General features: G+C 39.1%; 1 long non-coding RNA gene across 1 annotated transcript in view; it reads right to left on the bottom strand.

The window, feature by feature from the left end:
• Nucleotides 1–6,056: 6,056 nt before the first annotated feature.
• The window catches only part of LOC311612144, a 68,354-nt gene continuing 53,307 nt past the window's right edge, over nucleotides 6,057–21,103 (bottom strand). Inside the window, exons 2-3 of the long non-coding RNA XR_014793233.1 lie at nucleotides 9,572–9,694; nucleotides 6,057–6,409 (exon numbers count right to left, since the gene is read on the bottom strand). This is a non-coding gene — a long non-coding RNA (uncharacterized lncRNA). The remainder of the gene's footprint in view (nucleotides 6,410–9,571; nucleotides 9,695–21,103) is intronic.

The raw sequence follows: 21,103 nt of genomic DNA, 5'->3' as shown, positions 1-21,103 counted from the left end.
AATTTTAATTTATTAAGCTCAAAATGTGCCAGTTATCTTGGGTTTTATTAATAGATAGAAAACATCTAGATTTTCCCGGCCAGTGTAGCTCAGTTAGTTGAGTGTCATCTCATGTTCCAGGAGGTTGCTGGTTCGATTTCCTGGTCAGACCACATGCCTAGGTTGCAGGCTCCATCCTCAGTAGGAGACATGCAGGGGGCAACCAATGGATGTTTCTCTTTCATTGATGTTTCTATCTTTCTCTCCCTCTACCTTCCTCTCTCTGAAATCAATTAAAAAAAGAAAAACTAAACACCGAGATGTAAGAAGGTGCTCTTCCAAATGGAGTTGGCGTAGAGATCAGGAGAGAACAAACAGGATGGATACCTTTCTCCTCTTCGCAGGAGTTGCAATGGAAAGTATGGAGGCAACTGTTTTCCTGTTTTTCATATTTTCGTTAGGAATTTAGTTAGTGGAAAAGGAAAAAGAAAGATTTCCTATTAACTAAAAATCTTGATACATCTCTGTGCTTAAAATAGGTGATTTACTTCTTGAACTGAACATTATCATTTTATTTGAAAATTTCTTTCTTTTCTGTTTTTCTGACACTAAAACTAGATGTCACCCAAAAACGGTCATGTAACGGGTGGCTTACATGATATTGTTACTGTGTTATTCAGAATACATCTATTTCTTTTTCTGATCTTTCATAGCTGCAAAAACATTTTGTATTTCTTTCTTTTTTTAGGCCTTGTTGGTCATTTTTCTGAACTGAACACTTATTGGAAAGCTCACGTAAGGTGCTAGCTTTTTATTTTTTTATTTTTTATTTTTTATATATTTTTAAAAAATATATTTTATTGATTTTACACAGAGAGGAATTGAGAGGGACAGAGAGTTAGAAACGTCGATGAGAGAGAAACACTGACCAGCTGCCTCCTGCACACCCCCCACTGGGGATGTGCCCGCAGCCAAGGTACATGCCCTTGATCGGAATCGAACCCGGGACCTTTCAGTCCGCAGGCCGACGCTCTATCCACTGAGCCAAACCAGTCCCGGCAGGTGCTAGCTTTAAATGACCATTCATGAGGCGATTTGCCATTTAGTATTTGACTTCAAAACGCTGGCTCTACGGTGGCCAATTCCAGGTAACTGTCCGGTGGCTGGTCTCAAAGAAGCTGGGGTTCATGTTCGGACATGGGGCAATTTGGGGCGCCCTGGTCCTGTTGTCAAACTGTTCCCTGGTTTTTGTTTTTTTCTACTCAAGCAGAAAAGTCTGGGACAAACAAACTACAGCTGTGTGAGGAGCCGTGGCAGAAACCTGGTTAACTGTGACCGCATTCATCCTACCTCGTGATATTTTAATATCCCTTACAGAGCGATGCCCCATTCCCCTGCAGACTAGTCCATGCTCAGTCCCCCTCTGAAAACAAAGAAGTCACACTGCATTTTGGAACATTGATTATTGAAACCTTCACTTTCATGATTTTAAACCCAGAACTCCTTCCATCCTCGTTATTCATAGTTCAGAGTTAATTTGAAAGGGTTGAAATGGAAATTCAAATGTGAGTGCTGCACATATAGCTTATATTACATGTATTATACTTAAGGGTATGTGAAAGTCGGCAACATTACCAAATGTACCTCCCTTAACGCTCCCCACTCCCCAACGAAGGGGAAGATCTTGCAGAGAAAATGCTTTTGTTGTATTCAGAGGTATTTATTTTTCAATTCTTTGAAAATGCTTTCAGTAGGTGTCCTAGTTTTCAGAACCTACTTGGCAAACAGTTTTCCACGTTACTGAGAAGTCGCACCTGCAGCTTTATAAGCTTTATGGGGTTTTCAAATGAGACTTGTGGAGTCTAGACAAAACCATTTGGCTAATCTTGATGAGCTACCCTGGGAAAATAGGGAAGAACAATAAAAACTGTTGCTGTTATGAGCAACAACATAAATATCAATAGGCATCACACATACATTCATAATAGCTCGTTTTCTTGCAGTATTTATTAAAAATTTCACCCATGGTAGGCTGCTAATTTAAATTCAGAGGTGCCATAAGGCCATGTCTTCTTCCTTTTGAAAACATTAGAGTGAAAGAGAATAATATTGAACTATTTAAAAAAATATATCCTGCAAACCACGTTGCCCTGGGGGCTTACCCCTCTGAAGCACAGGGGTTAAATGTCAAGGTAAGGGCAATGCCTCTCAGCTTGGTCAGATTACATTTGTGCTGTGTTTGGAGAAGGCAATCGGCTGAAGAGTTGGGTTTTGTCAGCAGTGGATTTTTAAAAATTGTGTTAGCATATGAAAGCCAGTCTTGGATGTCACAGACTGACCACATAGTTTTCATGACATGTGAAGATCTTCTCACCAGAGTTTCTGGTATGTGCAGAGGAGATATGTGATTTGCTACTATAGGAAAAGATGACAATGTGATGTGGAAGGAGGAAAAGTACCAAATCTACAACTTCTAGCTCAAGACATTCACCGGGAGGAGATACAGGTGCGGCAAGAAATAAGCACTGTGTCAGGACAGAGAAATGCAAGGCAGGTTAAAATCTACTTTGAGGAGCTGAGGAGCCGAGGAGCTGAGTTGGGGACTCTCAGAGGAGACTGCCTGGCAAAGAGATCCACACAGTTATTTGGGGGTGGCCTCAGTGAGATCAGTGCAGTGAGAGAGACATGGAGGCTTGGTCAGGGAGACAGCCTGGTATTTCGCTTTCCCAGTCACCTTGGCTTCCAGGTGGAGTTATGTCAGCCAGATTACCACGAGTACACAAAGCGGGAGAGGAAGAACAGGCCAGCAGCAAAGGGCCTGCTACATGGGGCTGGCCTTGGGGAGGCGGTCTGAGCAGCAGCAGAGGCTGTGGAATGTAGCCCAGGCCAGGTTCATGGAGATATGGCAGAGTGAAAGGGGTCTGCGATGCCAGCAGGACTCTCAGGGAGAGAGACAGGACCACAGGAAACACTGGCCTCTCACCTGAACATCATTTGCCAGCAGCATGCCCACTGTGGGTCCAGGGCGCCTCAGCACTTGTAGTGTAGAACTGACCCAGCCCTGCGGCCAATAAAGAACCATGCTGGGATTTGAGATTCTGTCTGTCTCCTTTGTCAGGTGGTTATACACACCACACATCTTTCCATGCACTAGACTAGTGCAGAGAGAGGTGGGTGGAATAGGGTAAGGTCTCAAGCATTGAATACTTAAGCCAACGAAATATTATTTGTTTAATACATCAAATCCTGGCTTAGGAGAAAGATTGAGACAGTCATAGATATAAAGAAATTACCTTTATTTATTTATTTATTTATTTATTTATTTATTTATTTTTGCATATCTGACTGGTTTAACAAACTTAGAAATCATACATATAGTAGAGGCCCAGTGCATGGGATTTGTGCACTGGTGGGCGGGCGTGGCCTGCAGGAATCAGCCTCTGTGGGAGCATTACTCAATCCAGTCAGCTGCCTGGCTGCAGCAGAAGCAGCCACTCATCCCGGTCAACTGAGTGGTGCTGTCACTGTGGGAGCCCACTGACCACCAGGGGGCAGCTCCTGCGTTAAGCGTCTGCCCCCTGGTGGTCAGTGCTGGTCATAGTGACTGATCAAGGAGTCATTCTGGTTGTTCCACCATTTGGTGGCTGGGCTTTTATTATATACTAGTAGCCTTGCACACGAATCTGTGCACAAGTAGCTTGCTGCAGCTTGCCTCATCTGGCCACCTTGCCCACCACTGCTGGTAGCTCTCCGCCACTCCTAGTTTGCTGCCCCACCTCCTGTAGCTCTCCACTGCTTGTAGATTTGTCATGACATTACGGAGTCCCTGCTAATTTGCATATTCCTCTATTATTATATTAAAAGATTATATATATGTAAGATGCCTGGTGCAAAAAATTCATGCAAGGAGCTCAGCCCTTGCAGCCCCTGCTGCCTCAGCTGGCCCTCATGGCCCCGGCTTTGTCCAGAAAATCATCTGGAAGGTAATCTGGATGGTTGTTCTGCTGTTTGGTTTAATCAGCATATTAGCTCTTCATTATGTAGGATAATTATATATGTGTGTGCATTAAGTATAATATACACACACGCACACAAACACACTCACACATACATATACAAATAGAGCTGACCAAAGGTGTGTTTTGTATTTACTTTCTATTTTATTTTGATTTCTTTTGAGCCTCAGGATAAGATGAGAAAGAAGTGGGGTGCAGGCAAGCAGAGAGGAAAATATTTTAGCAGTAGGGATTCTTAACTCTGTAGTCTATGAGACTTCGATGGTCCATGACTAAGTCTACATAGTTTGTTATCAGTAAATAGCTAAAATAGAGTCATCTAGCTGAGTTCCAGACAACCTATAGAAACATAAAACATAAAAATAATAAAATGCTCTATGAGTCACAAAATAATAAAATGCTCTATGAGTCACAAATTTTAGGATAGTTTGTTTAACAGTTGTTAAATTAAATAGAAATCCAAGGTTGTTTCCACTATTTTCTTACAACAGATGCCTGGGTTTCTTGGGTATGGTGTGCTGTCTGCCTCTATTGCCCTCTAAAGACATTGTCAATGTCCCTGATGTTTGAGGGCTACCATGGCATAATGGGTACCAGCGCCTAAGGCTGAGGGCTCTGAGAGCACCACCATGGTTGACCTTTTCAGCGCCACTAATTGCCCATGATGCTGCCACTATTCATCTCAATACCACTGCCAGCTCCACAACCACCCCGGGCACTGATACTGTAGACCCCTGGTGGTCTCAAACCTGACACAGAAATTATGCAGAAATAGCTCCCTCAGCTTTCACTTGGCCTTAAGACAGCCGTCCATGGATTCTCAGCAAGGAGTAAAATCACAGCCAACTCCTCAGAACCACCTCTGTCTTCAGACACTTGCCTACTGTTTGTCATCCAAGCTTATGCACTTTGACACACTTTCTTAATGTTAGTTCTTTTCCCAGTTGGCTGTTTGGCAATCAATGGAAATCGATTTCTGGCCACCTCACCTTACCAGTCCTCCAGTTATGCCAAGACATGCTTGAGTCTAGAGTAATAGCCATTTCAATTTCAACCGAGGCCTCTGTTGCAGATAGGTGGATATGTTAAAGAACTACTTTAAAAGAAGAATTCTTTAAAAAAAATTCTAAGAGTCCAAATGAGGAGGAGTTTCTAAAAAGTTCTAAATTCATGTAATGCATCATCTGAAGTTTTTCTCTGTTGGTGGCTGGTTGTTAAACAGCATGTAAAAGTCAGCTGGCATTCTCTCTGATGTTCCTGTTGAGTGGCTATGAAATCATAGGTGACAGACTGTTGGCCACCGTTAAGTAGACACGCACTGGTGTTTGGACAGCAAACGCCAGTTGACCTCAGAACTTAGAGGTGGCTCACATAAATGGAGTCATAACATTAAAATGGATTTTTTAAAGCTTACAGTAAATTGGTTACACTAACCCTGTTCTTCAGACACATTTTTTATAAGGCATTACTACAGCTCATGGAAATAGTAAAAACTCTATTACCTTTTTTGGTGAGCCTGACTCATACCAATTGCATTTGCATGGGGATCTCAGACCTTTAAACAAAATCCCATCATTTCCCTTCTTTTTTTTTTTGTTCCCAACCTGCTGTCTGCAGCAAATAGGTCTTTTATTGAAGTGCCATGTTGACTGAGATAAATGGTAGAGTTAAGTAAATTGAATTTCATAAGAAAATTGCCACGAAGCTGCAATATGAAGTACAGCAATTGTCCCTTCATTTTCTTTGATAGAAATATTAATATTTTATATTAATGAAATCATTACCTGTATTTAGAATAGATAGGTTATATGCCTTTAAAACTAACCATATATCAATGGGATTTCCTCAACATTTTTATTAAATAAAATGAAATGGATAAAATGAATGATAGAGGGATGACACCTTTTATTTAATATTGGATTTCTTACAAGGCTTAATGCAAAAACAAAAACAGAATAGTTTTTTGTTTTGTTTTATTTTGTTTTGCCTAGCCACTGCATTTTGCACTCAATAAAAATTGTGCACACACAGAATTTGACAGGTTAGTCAATAGTACCAGAATGTTTTTAAAACACCATAAGGGAATGGATAAACTATATTACTTATTCGCGTTCATAGGAAATTAAGGGAAATGTTTCCTCACATTTCAGATAACGTAATTCTTGTGGTGTCAGTTCTACCTCTCTGCACTGCAGGTCCTCAAGAGCACTGGATGCCTTTGGGAAATGGTACCAAGAGAGGCTTAGAATTACACCGTCCATCACCCGGCGCTCTGGGTTCCCATTGCCTCTGACTGTATTTTTCACATGAAATGAAATCATTAGGAGTCTGTCATTGCCTGTGTTGCCCTGTGAGGGGAAGGTTTTCCTCCAGTTTCCATGCTGGCTCTCAGGCAGGGTCCAAGCATTGTTTTCCTGAAATAAGAATCAACTAGTCAGAGTGGTGAGAGACAGGGGGGCAACACCATTTTTTTGAGTCTACCCCATACATATTTGTATGTGTCCCATACACATAATCTCCCGAAGCAGAGAATAACAAACCAAAAGCAGCTTAATCCTTAAAGTAATTTTATTTCTTGATGCTATTTTGTAATTTACATCATTCGTCCTTACCGTATGTTTTTGGTTACGTTGTCGAATTATTTTTTTTATTTCATCAATCAACATCGCTGCATTCATTTTCAAAATAGACATAACAATTTGAACATTTTACTTTAAAAAAAATTTTGGTCATGACAAAAGGCATTCATTTTCTCCCCAGAGCCAGTCTTCCTTGAGTAGTCAAAACAGTGAGTGGCTTCGTCTTTGCGGTTTCATAGAAAAATGCCAAATGTTTCTGATGTGGGCTTTATATTCTGTTCTAGATATTACCAAAGTTTTTTTCTGGTACATTTTACTAACTGTGGAATTTATTTTCTCCCATCTTTCTTCTCTTTTTTGTTCCCTCCCCTCTCCTTCCCTCCCTTCCTTCCTTCTTTGTCCTTATTCCATAATGAATTTGAAATATCTAAACATGATTATGAGAAATACTCAAAGTCATTCCCCATTCCCTCTTCCCCATAAAAAAAAAACTTATTTAAAAATGCCCCCAAAATGTGCCATTCATCCCCCCAAATTAATCTCTTTTGATGTAATATTACATAAAACTTAGTTGAGATTTCTACTTGGGGTGAGGGTATATATTGTAGATACTACTAATGGAGTAATTACACTAGCGTCTAAGTGTGAATATGAAATCCTTTTTCCCCAGCAACCCTATGTTACAAGTGGAACTCCAGTGATCTGTAAGATGCTGTGAATTAGACATTTGGGTGTTCTTCCAGTTCCCTGGGCTCCAGTGTCACATATTTGCAGCCTGAACAAAACACAAAACAAATGGCGTTCAATGTTTTGAAACTGCATCTGGATTCATGAATAGTGCTTTCCAAAGTTTCCTTGCAAACATTTCTCCTGACCAAACATGTTGGAGCACTTTCAGAGAGGAGAAGAGGATTCCTGAGCCGTGTCATCATGAAGTCGATGCAGCCTCGGGCTCTACCCTGGGAGTTAGGGCCCAGGCGCTGCTTCTGCTTTAGCTGTAGCACCTGGAGCCTCTGGCCTTTAGATGCTTCAGAGTTATTATCTGCAATGAGGGCCATTGAATCTCCATCTCCTGGGCTGGCTGCTAACGTCATGATTTGGTAATCAGTTCGGTTAAGGAAAAAATACACCAAAAAACTGTACCTCAAATATTAGCAAAGATGGGGCATAAAAAATAAAGTCCATCTTTTGTGAAGCTAGTCCTGAGAAAGATTTCTGTATCCGAGTTTAATTCCAGAGCAAGCTCAAACCTCCCTCCTTGAGATGAGAGCTTCAGCATGCAGCATGAACATACACACACACACACACACACACACACACACACACACACACACACCATGGACCTGGCTCTCTGAAATTCCAGGCAATGGTGCATTAATCGCCCCTCCCTACCAGTGGGGGTGGGAGCTTGGGGTCACTCCAAAATGACCATACATGGGTACACTTTGCCAGGAGTAATTCAGATTTTGGTGAAAGGAACTAAAAGGAAAGGACAGTAGGCAGATACAGTGTTTTACAAAACTCAAATTTGAGATGTTCTTGACTTCCTGCAACAAAGGACCAGTAACTGGGTGGCTTAAGACCACAGTGATTTACTGCCTCACACTCTGGAAGCCAAAAGTCTGAGATCAAAGCAGGGTTTGTTTTTTGTTGTTGTTGTTTTTTTTATTTATTTATTTTTATTTATTTATTTTTTTTATGGGGACTCAAAGGGAGAATCTGTTGCATCCTCTCTTCTAGCTTCTAGTGGTTTCTGGCAACCCTTGGTGTTCCTTGCTTATAGATGCATCACTCCAAAAGAGATTTCAATGTGAAAGGCTTCGACTCTGTAAACTCACTTTTTAAAAGGGACAGCAGTCATTTTTATTTAGAGCCCACATTGCTCCAGTATGACCTCATCTTAACTTGATTAAACTTGCAAAGACCTTATTTCCAAGTACGGTTGTATTCATAGGTTCTGGGTAGATGTGATTTGGGGGAGGACTTAGTGCAGAGCCACTGTTAAGGTCCCCATCAGCAGGACATACTGTTGCTTAGGGGTCCGTGCTAATGGTAGAGTGTGCTACCCCCGGCGTTGTCACCTGCTGCGGCTAAGTTAATCTATGTCTTAATTTTAAAAATATACACTATGCATTATCTTAAATGATTGCTTCCTCTTCAAGTAATATTGGTACCTCCCCTTCCCCAAGGATTGGCTTGTCCTCTTTCTGAAAACAATTATTATGGGAATCAAGCATTATCTCCTTTAGAAGTTTAATTGAGGAAGAAATTCCAGATATTTATAACTACCAACCTTTTTTTATTTTGCAACTAACTCTGGTGATGTCTACATTTCCCAGTAGTTTGAAGCAGATAGAAGGATAGAATAGATATTTTCTCTTTTCTTATAAATTATAATTGCTCATTGATCTGGACTTTGAACAAAAGCAGAAATTGGATGAGAACACTAACTTTCCTCTATTGAATATACCACTATAACTATTTCTTTTGCCTCTGGGTTCTCATGAGTCAATATTTTGCTAATGAGAGTACTGTCCTACTTACTTCCAGTGAGAAAAATTCTTGTCATTGTACTAAGATGCACCCAAAAATGAACTCCTGCTGTCTGTCTTTAATAGATTCAATAAAATTAATTTAATGGACCGGTAGTTCTTGGTCAGCATTCCCAAAGGGCTTTTTTTCAGAACACTAACACCTTATGAGATGGTATTTGAGGCTCAATGATAAAAAGGTGTCCTTGTTCAAACTAGTTTTGGAAATACTGGATTTTAAACACATCCTAGAGATTCATAATGCACAATAGCAAACCAGAGACCCACAAAGTGCTCACGAAAAAGAAATCTAGAAATCTAAATTGCTCTACCCTGGGTTTCTTTTAAAAGTAAAACTTCCAAATCCTTTTTCTAACATGTAAATGATTTGAAGAACACTGTTGCATCTTTTAGAGGGAGAGAGAAACAGATATTTACGGGTCAGCGGTTGCTGGTATGAGCTCACCTGAAAAATTAGATGATTGATAGCTGCTCTTTCATTTCGTTGTTTGCTTCACTATGTCATCTGAGTACAGCTGCTCAAGAGGCATGAGGATGTCATGACAGAAAGACAGAAACATTTTTCTTACTGTAGGAACAGAGTTCTTCCCTTTATTAAAGACAAACAAACAACTAGACTTTATTTTGAGAGCAGTTTTAGGTTCACAGAAAAGAAGAGTAAACAGTACAGAAATTCCCATATACTCCCTGCCCCCACATTAACTCAGCCTCCTTCACCATCAAAATCTGCACCAGAGTAAACACTTTTGTTATCATCTGTGAACCAACATTGATACAGCATTATCATCCAGGGTCTCTTGTTGGCATTAAGGTTCTCTCTGGGTGGTGCATGTTCTATGGATTTGGACAAATATAAAATGCCATGTTTCTACCATTATAGTGTCATAAAGAATACTTTCACTGCCCCCCTCCCCCAAATCCTCAGTGCTCAGCTTTCACATACCTCCTTCCCCACAATTGTTGATTCCTTTGTCTCTATAGTTTTTGTCTTTTCTGGAGTGTCATGCAGATGGAATCATATAGTATGTATCCTTTTCAGATTGGCTTCTTTCACTTAGTAATCTGCAGTTAAGGTTCCTCCTTAGGAGCTTTGAGAAACATTTTTAAGCTTCTTGAGTCTCAGTTTACTAGCTGCAAAGGAGGCTAATTCTACTTATGTTGCTGAAATGTTGTAGGGATCCAATGAAATGATGTATCCGAAGAGCTTGGCAAAATGCCTAGAACATTTCACACGCTTAAAACATGCCTGGTTACTGACTGCTCCTTGCTAAGATAAAGGGAGCTCCCTTCAGGTGGGCAGGTTGGAGTCCAAGGGGAAAAGGGCAGGGTCAGTGCATGGCATTTGGCCCACTGAGATAGCTCCATTCATACTAGTTTACATGTCTACTTCATTGACTCACTCAAGAAATGTGTATTTTTAAAAAATATATTTTATTGATTTTTTTACAGAGAGGAAGAGAGAGAGATAGAGTTAGAAACATAGATGAGAGAGTCATCGATCAGCTGCTTCTTGCACGCCCCCTACTGGGGATGTGCCTGCAACCAAGGTACATGCCCTTGACTGGAATCGAACCTGGGACCTTTCAGTTCGCAGACCGATCCTCTATCCACTGAGCCAAACTGGTTTCGGAAAGAAGTGTGTATTGAGCCACACGCTGCTCTAGGTGCTTATGACACATCAATGAACAAAGCAGACAAAGGTCCCTGACCAAAGAGTTTCTATGTTGGCAGAGAAAGATACACAATAAAGAATTGGCTAAATAAAGGAAGAAATCATCTCATATGTTAGAATGGTAATAAATACTACAAATAACAGAAAAGTGAAGTAGTGCAATGGGACCAAGTATGCAAGGGGAAGGAGGAAGGACAGCTTGTATTTTAATAATGTGGTCAGGATAATGTCTACATGTGTCCCTGGAGGAGGCAAGGGAAGTTAAGGGAAGAGCTTGAAGGAAGAGCACCAGAAGGCAGAAGACAGATTTGGAAAGAATCCAAGGCAAGAGGATGCCTCATCTTGCGTAGGCCATCGGAAGGACTTGAGCTTTATGCTGAAGGAAATGGGGAGGAAACCCTGATGGTTCTGACACAGTCCAACCCATAAGGCTCTTGGTAACATTAGAAACAAACAAACAATTAGACTTTATTTTTAGAGCAGTTTTAGGTTCACAGAAAAGAGGGTCGAGGGACTTGATTTCATTCACATTTTAGGACATATTCTCTAGCTGCTCTGTTGAGAATTGAAGGTAAAAAGGCAAGGGAGGAGGAAAACAACTAAAAAGTTATTACATTAATTCAAGCATGACATGGTGAAGGCTGGTGCTAGAGCAACAGCACAGGAAAGAGTGTCAGGATTCTGCATTCATTTTTAAGACAGCACCAATAGGATTTCCTGAAAGATTTCTGAAATGGATGTAGTGGTGAGAGACAAAGTGGACTCAGGAATTACTCCAGATTTTTTAACCTGAGCTAAAGGGTGAAGTTGAACTAAAGGATTAGCTACGATTGAAGTTGAGCAAAGGATGAAGTTGAACTCAAAAATGAAGTTGCCACTAACCATGATGGGATTTCATATTAATGATGATGGCCATTAACATAATATTAGCATACTTACTCGATTTTATGGTAGACTTGGCCATGGTCCAGAAAGGAAGTAGTTTTAAAGTATAGCAGAGTCAATGCAGAAGTTAGTGGTTGGAGGGGGAAAATCTTGATGTCACTATTTTTATTTTGAGCAGTGCTGTCATTTGTTACCCAGCTGTCATTTATTACCTAGGGGTCTGGGGTTCAGTAGTGACTACCACAACATTCTTTCAGGGAAAATTTCTGGGCCTGAAGTCATTAGTTAGAGAAAAACTGAACTTCTAGTGAGTTTCAATTGAATACTTAGCACTAAAACTGCAGGAGCTCACTGCATGTTGTAGCTAATAGAAAAACAAAAGTATGAGAAATGGTAATAGCAGTTCTCGAGTTCATAATGTCATATTATGATTTTAAGAGGTAAAGGTATATTTATTTCTGTCTGGATAAAAACTCAGTAGTTTAGAAGTGGGCATATAATTATAAAAGTGTTTTAGGTAAGGACAAAGCAATTTAATTTCCAAACACATTAAACTCCCGAGTTGTTATTCCGTAAGCCACCAAAGAGATGATAATGCATTTTACCAGCAGTGCAAAATCTGGTACATTATGGTCTTTGGCTTTTGTTTCTGTTTAAGATGTACTTATAATTATTTTCCTCCCTTAGACCATATAAATTCCTTTCAATGAAGAGTTTTCACAGGGAATTTTCATGAATTTTCTGCATAGCTTGCCCAGTCCCTCACCAATTTTTTCATATCTTTTTCTTAAGATGATGTATACAAAAATATTTTGGTGGGCAACAAAGATATATTCTTATATAAAATATCAACAATCAGTAAGTTATGACTTATTTATTCATTCAACCCATACACACATTGATCACTTAACATAAAATAGACACTGTGCCCGGCTCTGAGAATCTCCCCAAATAGGTATGAAAAATAAAATTTTAATAAAAACAGTTTGAAAATCCAATAATATAAGAATGGTACAATAGTAACACAGAATGAGACATTACCAATTACGTCTAGAGGGATGGGAAAAGTGACAACTGACCTATGTCTTCAATGAAGAATAAGGACTTTCCATACATTTAGTAGGGGAGAAAGCATATGAAACAAGCTACTGCAAAGATAAGATAGCATGAGATACATGGTTTATTTGAAGAATTGAACATGTAGTATATAATTAAAAGAGCTTATGAAAAGTTTCTGAAAAATGAAGTATTATGGGTTGAACTGTGTCCCCTAAAAATTCATATGTTGAACTCCTAACTCCAGCACCTCAGAATGTGACCTTGATTGGAAATAGGGTCATTGCAGATGTGAACGGTTAAGATGAAGTCATTAGGATGAACCCTGATACCATATGACTGGTGTTCTTATAATAAGGGGGATTTAGGACATAAAGACAGACAGACATACACAGGGAGAAAGTGCTATAAAAGAATACCATAGACTGATGCTTGTAAACAACAGGGATTTATTTCTCACAGTTCTCGAAGATGCAGAGTCCAAGACAAACGAACCAGCAGATTTGATATCTAGTGAGGTCCAGCTGCCTGCTTCATAGGTAACCAGCTTCTTGCTGTGTTCTCAGGTGGTGGAAGGGGAAGCTTTCTGAGGTCTCTTTTGTAAGGGCACTAATCCCATTCATGAGGGCTCCACCCTCATGATCTAATCACAAGGGATATTAGGTTCCAAGATATGAATTTGGGGGGCAACCCAAACATTCAATCGATAGTACCATATGAAGGTTGGCACTTGCTGCCACAAGCCAGGGAATTACCAGGAGGTAGGAGTGGTCCTTCCTACCTCCCGGCTGGAATAGGTCCTTCCCTAGCATGATCAGAGGGGGCATGTTCCTACTGACACATTGATTTTTGGCTTCCAGACCTGTGAGACAATAAATTTCTGTTGTTTGAAGCCACACAATTCATGGTACATTGTTTCAACAGCCCCAATAAATTAATTAAAAAAGATTTAAGCATGTTGATTTTATCATTTGGCCCATATCCTATAAAAGTCCTTTCTGAGAATGAGAAAGAAGATATGCTTTTCTTTTTTTGGAGATGAAATGTCTAAAATTATAAAGCTTTCCCTGATGAACTAATGGGATGTAAATACTTTTGCATCAGACCATAATGTACCTTCTTCCTTATTTCTCCAAATTGACTTAAATATTTATTCACATAAAGGAATGCCATTACCCAATTCCTCTTAATATTTTTGCAAAAGCCCATACTTTTCTTTTGTGGAATGAAATGGAAAAAGAAATCAACATATTTCTCCTAAGGGTGTTGGAGGAGAAGAGGCCCTCTCTGACACATTAGTTTAATAGCAAAACCACTAAACCAAGCAAGAGCAGTGGATATCAGTCCTAATTATTTTATGAAGAGCAAACTCTTCAAAAGACCACTCTGTCAGTCTGCCAATGGTCATATGCAAAGGTACAAAGACCAAGATGAAGCAAAAGCAATGAGCTGCTTTCACTTAGATAAGGCAGGACGCCCTAACTCAAGCTATCCCTCTCTGTCAATAAAACGAGTTATAACTAATTATCCATTCTTCCCAATAAGATACATGATTGGAGGATCATCATTACTTTTTTTTAGCCTCTACTTATGAGTCAGTATAATTTAGTACATTTTTGGTCTCTTATCTTCCCTAAACCAATGATTTTTGTATTGTTTATATCAACCTGTAAACACATAGTCATTTTTCCTTCTTAAAGCCTTCCTCTATTGCCCCACTGGGTGACTCAATTGGTTGGAGCATCGTCTGGTACACCAATAAGGTTTCCGGTTTGATTCTTGGTCAGGACACATATCTGGGTTGCAGGTTCAATCCTGGGTCACATGTGGAAGGCAACCAATGCATGTTACACATTGATGTTTCTCTTTCTTCCTTTCCTCGGTCTAGAATCAATGAAAATACCCTTGAGTAAGGATTTTTGTTTGATTGTTTTTTTTAAAAAAGTCTTCCTCTCTCAATAATAAGTATATTAACTAGTGGAGTGATGGGGTGAAAGTCTAATAGAAAGTTTAAAAGGAGTGATTTTGAGAGATTATGGTCAGGAAGAAACTCAGGAAGGATTGGCCACATGTGTAGCTTTTGCTTTTAAAAAATAGATGACAAGTGGGAGATCCTGCCTAACCCTAAATCATCACTTCACTGAAAATGCTTTTATAATTATTCAGTTATTTAGTTAATGCTCTCCAGATCCCTCCACGCTGTCACAAAGGTTAAGAAACTGCTGCATAGTACTCCATTGTGTAAATTTACCATAGCTTTTTTACCCACTCATCTACGGATGAGTACTTGGGTTAGTGCCATAAGCTATTATAAATTGCACTGCTATGAACAGTGTATTTTATCTCAAAAAGGGTCTTAAAAAAGAGAAAACCAAGGTATACAGATGCATGGTAAGTCACATAGCTAATGGTGGGCAGAAACATCGAAACAAAGAAAGCATCTTCTAAAAGAGAACAGCAGGGCATGTTCTGAAAAGTGATTAGAAGATGGCCTGGATGCCGAGACCGGTTTGGCTCAATGGATAGAGCGTCGGCTTGGGGACTGAAGGGTCCCGGGTTCGATTCCGGTCAAGGGCATGTACCTTGGCTGCGGGCATATCCCCAGTAGGGGGTGTGCAAGAGGCAGCTGGTCGATGACTCTCTCTCATTGATGTTTCTAACTCTCTATCTCTCTCCCTTCCTCTCTGTAAAAAATCAATTATATATATATATATATATATATATATATATATATATATATATATATATATATATAATGGCCTGGCTACGGTGGAAAAGGGTGGGAAGAGAGCTGTAGGCAGAGGAAAGAGCAGGTGCAACGCAGAGATAGCATGGCATGACTAGGAAACAGTGAGCTGGGTATATGTGTGGTGTGGAGGCATGGCATGTGAGCCAGTAAGAAGGGAAATTGGAGGGATAACGAGGAGCCTGGTCATGAAGGGTTGATGTCATACTCAGGAATTAGGATATTTGCCAGAAGGCACTGCCAAGCTGTTAAAGAATTTAAAGCTGGGGAAAAAAACGTGATTAGATTTTTGTGATTTAGAAAGTCACATTTTAGCAGTTGTGAAGCTGGTGCAGACAGGAGCAGGGAGGCAGGCAGGTCAAGAGTCTGAGGAGTCATCTAACAAGGCCTTGAATAAGGGCAGAGCTCAAAAGTCTTCAGAGGAACAAGCACTTCCGGAGGCCTCTCTCTGGTCCATGTGGATACCAGCCCTTGACACCTGCAATTTAACCAAAACCTTGAAGTGTTTGATTGTTACATTCAAATATGTAGAACATTGTTTTAGATAAGATCTAAAGATCCTGCTTCCATATCTGGAGTTCATGATCTTCAAATTAAGGATATAGATGTGCCTATCATCCATCACACAAATTACTTAAGTGACAGGTATCATCTGAGACAAACACTTCCACTGAGACTAACCAGGATAATTATAAACTCACTCCATTGCATATACCTAAGCTACAAATGGAAATTAACAAACTTTCTGACTCTCAACTGTTAAATCAAATATTTCAAGTTCTATTGAGTCTTATGGTTATGAAGGATGAACTTTTTGTACTCTGATTTTAAAAATATAAAGTATTATAAAAATGTTTATTCTGAAATCTGTCAGACACCAATTACAAATTGTATTGACCCTGGCATTGAGCCTAATAAGCCTGACTTCAAGGATACAGAAGGGAGAAACAGATGTATACCAAGGGGCCTCAAAAGCCAGATGGATGATTTTATGCCTATTAACTGACTATTTGTGTGTTTCAAAAATAGCAGTTACACCCAGAAGAGGACAACATTCTACTGGCAATTAACCTATCATCATTTAGGAAAACTATAACAAGCAGAGAAAAACATTATACTAATGGATTGATGCAGCATCGTCCCCTAGCTTATAATTTATCCAATCAGTCATCAATGTGCATAAGTGAATAAATGCCCTAGTCTTTATTTTACAGCTTAGGTAGTAATAAGTACATTGTAGAAAGCAGACAATAGGACAATGACCAAGTCTTAGAGTACAAGTGCCAAATCAGCAGTCTAGTCCTCACTTAAGGGCCCAGCATCCCTAAGGGTTGTCCAGTTGACCTCATTTTTGAGACCCCTACATTATTTCATCATGTCATTGGGATTCAAGTGGAGCCCACCCAGAACTCAAAATATTTTAAAGAATTCAGATCTTATATTGTGGCACATGTATACAACAGAATATTCCTCAACCAGGAGAAAGAAGGAAATCTTGTCATTTACAACAGCATGGATGGACCTTGCAGGTATTGTGTTAAGTGAAGTAAGAGAAAGACAAACAGTAGATATCAAACAGTGTATGATATCACATTCATTTGGGATCTACTAAAAAAGCCTAACTCATGAAATTGGAGATTGCCATAGGGACTATCGGGAGCTAAGGAGTGATAAAAATGAGAAGATATTGATCAAAGGGTATAGACTTCCAGATAAAAATACAGCCTTGTGATTATAGTGAAGAATACTATATTCTATACTTGAAAGTTGCCAGCAGAGTAAATCTTAAAATGTTCTCACTACAGAAAAAGAAATGCTAATCCAAACCCAAATAAACAGAAGGAATTAAACCTTATATGATTGAGTTCCCACATGCCCCCTCATCCTATTCATCTCATGCCCTCTCATCTCATTCATCTCCGACTCCTTAAAGTAACTACTGCTTACTTGGAAAAATGTTTTCTACTCATCCATGTCACTGCCCTGTTATAGTCACCATGACAGTGAGCTGCTCAGACCTCTGGGGAACATAAGTGATTTGTCCCTGCATGCTCCTGGAAGCCACACTTCCCACAGGCATAGACTCTGCTTTGACTGGTTACTTAGAGTTACTCAAAACTAAATGAAACATTCTTCCAATATTTGGATACCGTGGATGAGTTCTCTTGTTCCTTTCCTCCTTCAGCTAAAGGACCCCAGGGGTTCAGTCATATTCTGTGTAATATGATTCACAGATCTCTACCATCTGCCTTTGGGCATATCTCTGTTTGCCAACTGAACACAATACAATAGATAGAATAAAGTAAAAATGAGCCATCTACATTAGTCTTTTTTTCAGCTTGGCTCTAAGCATGTCTGTTTCTTAGTCAATCCTCAGTTGAAATAGTGACTGTCCAAGGGCTCAGCACTAGATTAAGAATAATGGGAAGTGCTAATTACCAAATTTGCTCAGTTAGTGACTTAACTTTAAAGGTTAACTCATTCTATTTCCCTGAATTGCTCTGGTGCTGAGTCATCTGCATAATCTTCATCTGAGAACAGTGTTATTTCTCAAGTAGTTGTTTCCAAGCACAGGTCTGACTGTCCTCAGAAATTTATAGCAAATGCATGAAGACCCTGGCAAATAGATTTTTTTATACACATTCAATGTAAGCCAACTAATGAGTTATCTAAATATCAAGAGATGTCATTAAAGTAATTATTTAACATCAAAGTGTCACTTCCTGAGGGCAAACATGTTTATGAGGACTTTGGGTATAAGAATAAGAAAATAATAGATATCATGTAAAAAAATTACGACTCAAAGCTTAAAAAAACTTTACCTCCTTCACACTTCCCTAGGTATCACAAATTTAGATATCCTTCACTTACCTGACAATATGTATTCAGTACAATAGCTAATTGTATGGAATTGATCCATAGAATCAATTTTATTGACATGACATGGTAAATGTTTAATCAATATTTGATGAATTGAATTCTAATAACCAGAGAAACCACATACAGCTACATTTATAAATCATCTTTAGAGTGAGTTCATGTAAACCATGGAGATATGGAAAAAAATGATTGTTGAAAATATGTGCCTTGAGTGTGTGGCTTTATAAACAAATCTGACTATTGTGCATATATATTACTCTTCTTTTCTAAACCTTAATTCTTTTTCTATAAAATGAGGCTAATAAACCTCCATTAAATTGTTGTGAGAAGTAAATGACTGAAATAATTTAGCAAAACACTTAGCTAAATGTTTGGCAATAGAAAATCTTCAACTATAGAATATTATGTGCAATAATAAATTTGCAAATAGCCAATCTGGCCATTTCTATCTTGCCTAGAGTTCTAAAGAAACTAAAAGATTTTCACTGGAAATTTCCTGTGCTTACATTAGAAGATAATAAAAATGGTAATACCAGTAGTAAATGGTTATACAGTGCTAGACAGGATTCTAAGAATTTTATTTATATTTGTTAATCTGATAAACGTAAGAGAAGGAATTCATTATCCCTTACCCTACTTGACTACTTCAATAAATGCATAACCCAGTAAGAAACAAATAATATTTGATTTAAGATTTAGTTTATCTCTTTATGTAGTACATCTTAACGTTGTCTATTTAAAAATGTAGTAATGATGTACTTAGTGAGGTTTTAGTAATGTCTTTGGTAATTTATTTAGTAGCTATTTCATAAGTTAGCTTGTTCATGAATCTTTTTTACAAAAGGTAAACAATTTTAATGTTCTTTACTTCTGTGCTTCAGGCTCTTCATCACTGGTACAAATCCCCTGTATAGTTCAGAGATGTTGAGGACTGAATAAGAAAGCATGTGAAGCACAACACCCAGATATAATGGCCATGTACTCATTTTCTATGTGTGATGTGGATTTCCATAGGCATCGAAAAAAGAAAATCATCTTAAATATATCCCTCTTCTAAATTAGTTATTTCTGAGTGAACCTAATGTTCTTCTTGTATTCTAAAACCTATAACCCTGAACTACAGGTGCTGGCAGTCCTCACCATCACCATTGACCTCAACAGGCTATCCCTCTGGTTAGCTCTGCTTGGGTCCTTCTGGTCTGGCCCTAGTCTCACAAGTGCAGTTGAAACTAAGAGGTTTTCAAGGAAAGCACAGAAACACCGTGAGCCAGGCAGCCCCCCAAATCAATCAGGTAATGCTCTGATGGGGTGACATTACCCTCAGTTTGAATTGTTGATGTGCAGTCTAGTCAGGCCATGCATCTTTTAAAAAGATGTTATTAAAGGTCTTTATAGAGCAACATCCAGAATCCAGATGCAGTTGCCCAGGAGCCCCGGTTTTGCTGTGCTTCTGGCAGGGGCATGGCAGACAGCTTTGGGTTCCCACCCCTCCTTTCCGAGATGGGGGTGGGCAGTATCTCATCTTTGGGTTCCACAAAGCTCACATGTGGAAGGGGCTTCTTAGGGCCAATCTTACCACTCATGTTTAAGGAAGCATGATCTTCACTGTGAGGCCCAGCACACCCTGTGGGAGCAGCACATGGCGCCTGGCAGGGTCAACGTAGTAGTTAACAGGGTCCCTACCGGGAATCACCAGACCATCAACAAACTCCATGGATTTAGCCCTCTGTCCTCAGAGTTTCCCAGACACCACACCCTCATGGCTTTTGGCTCCCACTTTCCATGATGTCACTTATATGGAACCTCTCAGATTTTATTTCCAAAGCCAGTTATTGGCATATTTTCTTGTTTCATGTTACTTACATTTTATGATAGTCCTGCTTACTGGTTAGATTTTAGGCCTTAATGGGCAGGGACCTTATCTATGCCAGCTTATGTTCCTGATGCCTACTAAAATCTTCTTAAAGAGAATCTGCCATGGTCCAGGGATAGGTTTCCTTTTCCTTAGGGATAAAAGCAGTGAGCTGGCTCACATTGGCCTGTAAGAGCCAATTGTTCAATTTTCAAGGATTTTATAAACCAGTGGGTATTAGGTTGGTAGCTTGAACTAAGTCCTAGTGGGATTACTTGCACCACAAAGTTGACAAACACTACAAGTCAGCCTCTTATCCCAAGAGCCAGTTGCTAACAGTTTATCTGCATACCACTGGTTTGGAGACTCGGAGTACAACAGATTAAGCTCAAATCAGTTCTAATTTATGTAAACACATCTGGAGCTAATACCTGCTTATAAAATGCAAATCTTTTATTTCAATCAGAACTTATTTCAAATATTTCTACTTATTTTCCTATTTTAAAAGAATGTATCTTTAATGAAATAATTCTTTTTTTTAAGTGTCATCTCTTTCATTTAGTATTTTTCTTTTATATTTTGTAGTTCACATTATTACCCTATTTCCAAATGTGTTAATAAAATCATTGGGGATGTTCAGAGTAAATAACAACCTGACTTAGGAAATAAATTGTTGAATAAAATATGGCAGGGCACAGATTAGTTCTTAAGAATACATAGACTGCATTGTCCAGTACATCAGTCTATTTATTCCACTTACAATGCATAACCGAAGAATAGTTTCCTTTATAAAACATGTACATACATCATTGATTTTGTAAATTATATTTCTTAGAAAGGAATAGATTATGCATAGCTTTGTTTTTGGGTGAGACAGTTTTGATGT

The sequence above is a fragment of the Pipistrellus hanaki genome (genome assembly GCF_964339955.1).
Source record: "Pipistrellus hanaki genome assembly, chromosome: 17".
Classification (NCBI taxonomy): domain Eukaryota; kingdom Metazoa; phylum Chordata; class Mammalia; order Chiroptera; family Vespertilionidae; genus Pipistrellus; species Pipistrellus hanaki.
Note: the sequence above shows the minus strand (reverse complement) of the source record. Positions and strands in the feature narration are given on the sequence as shown.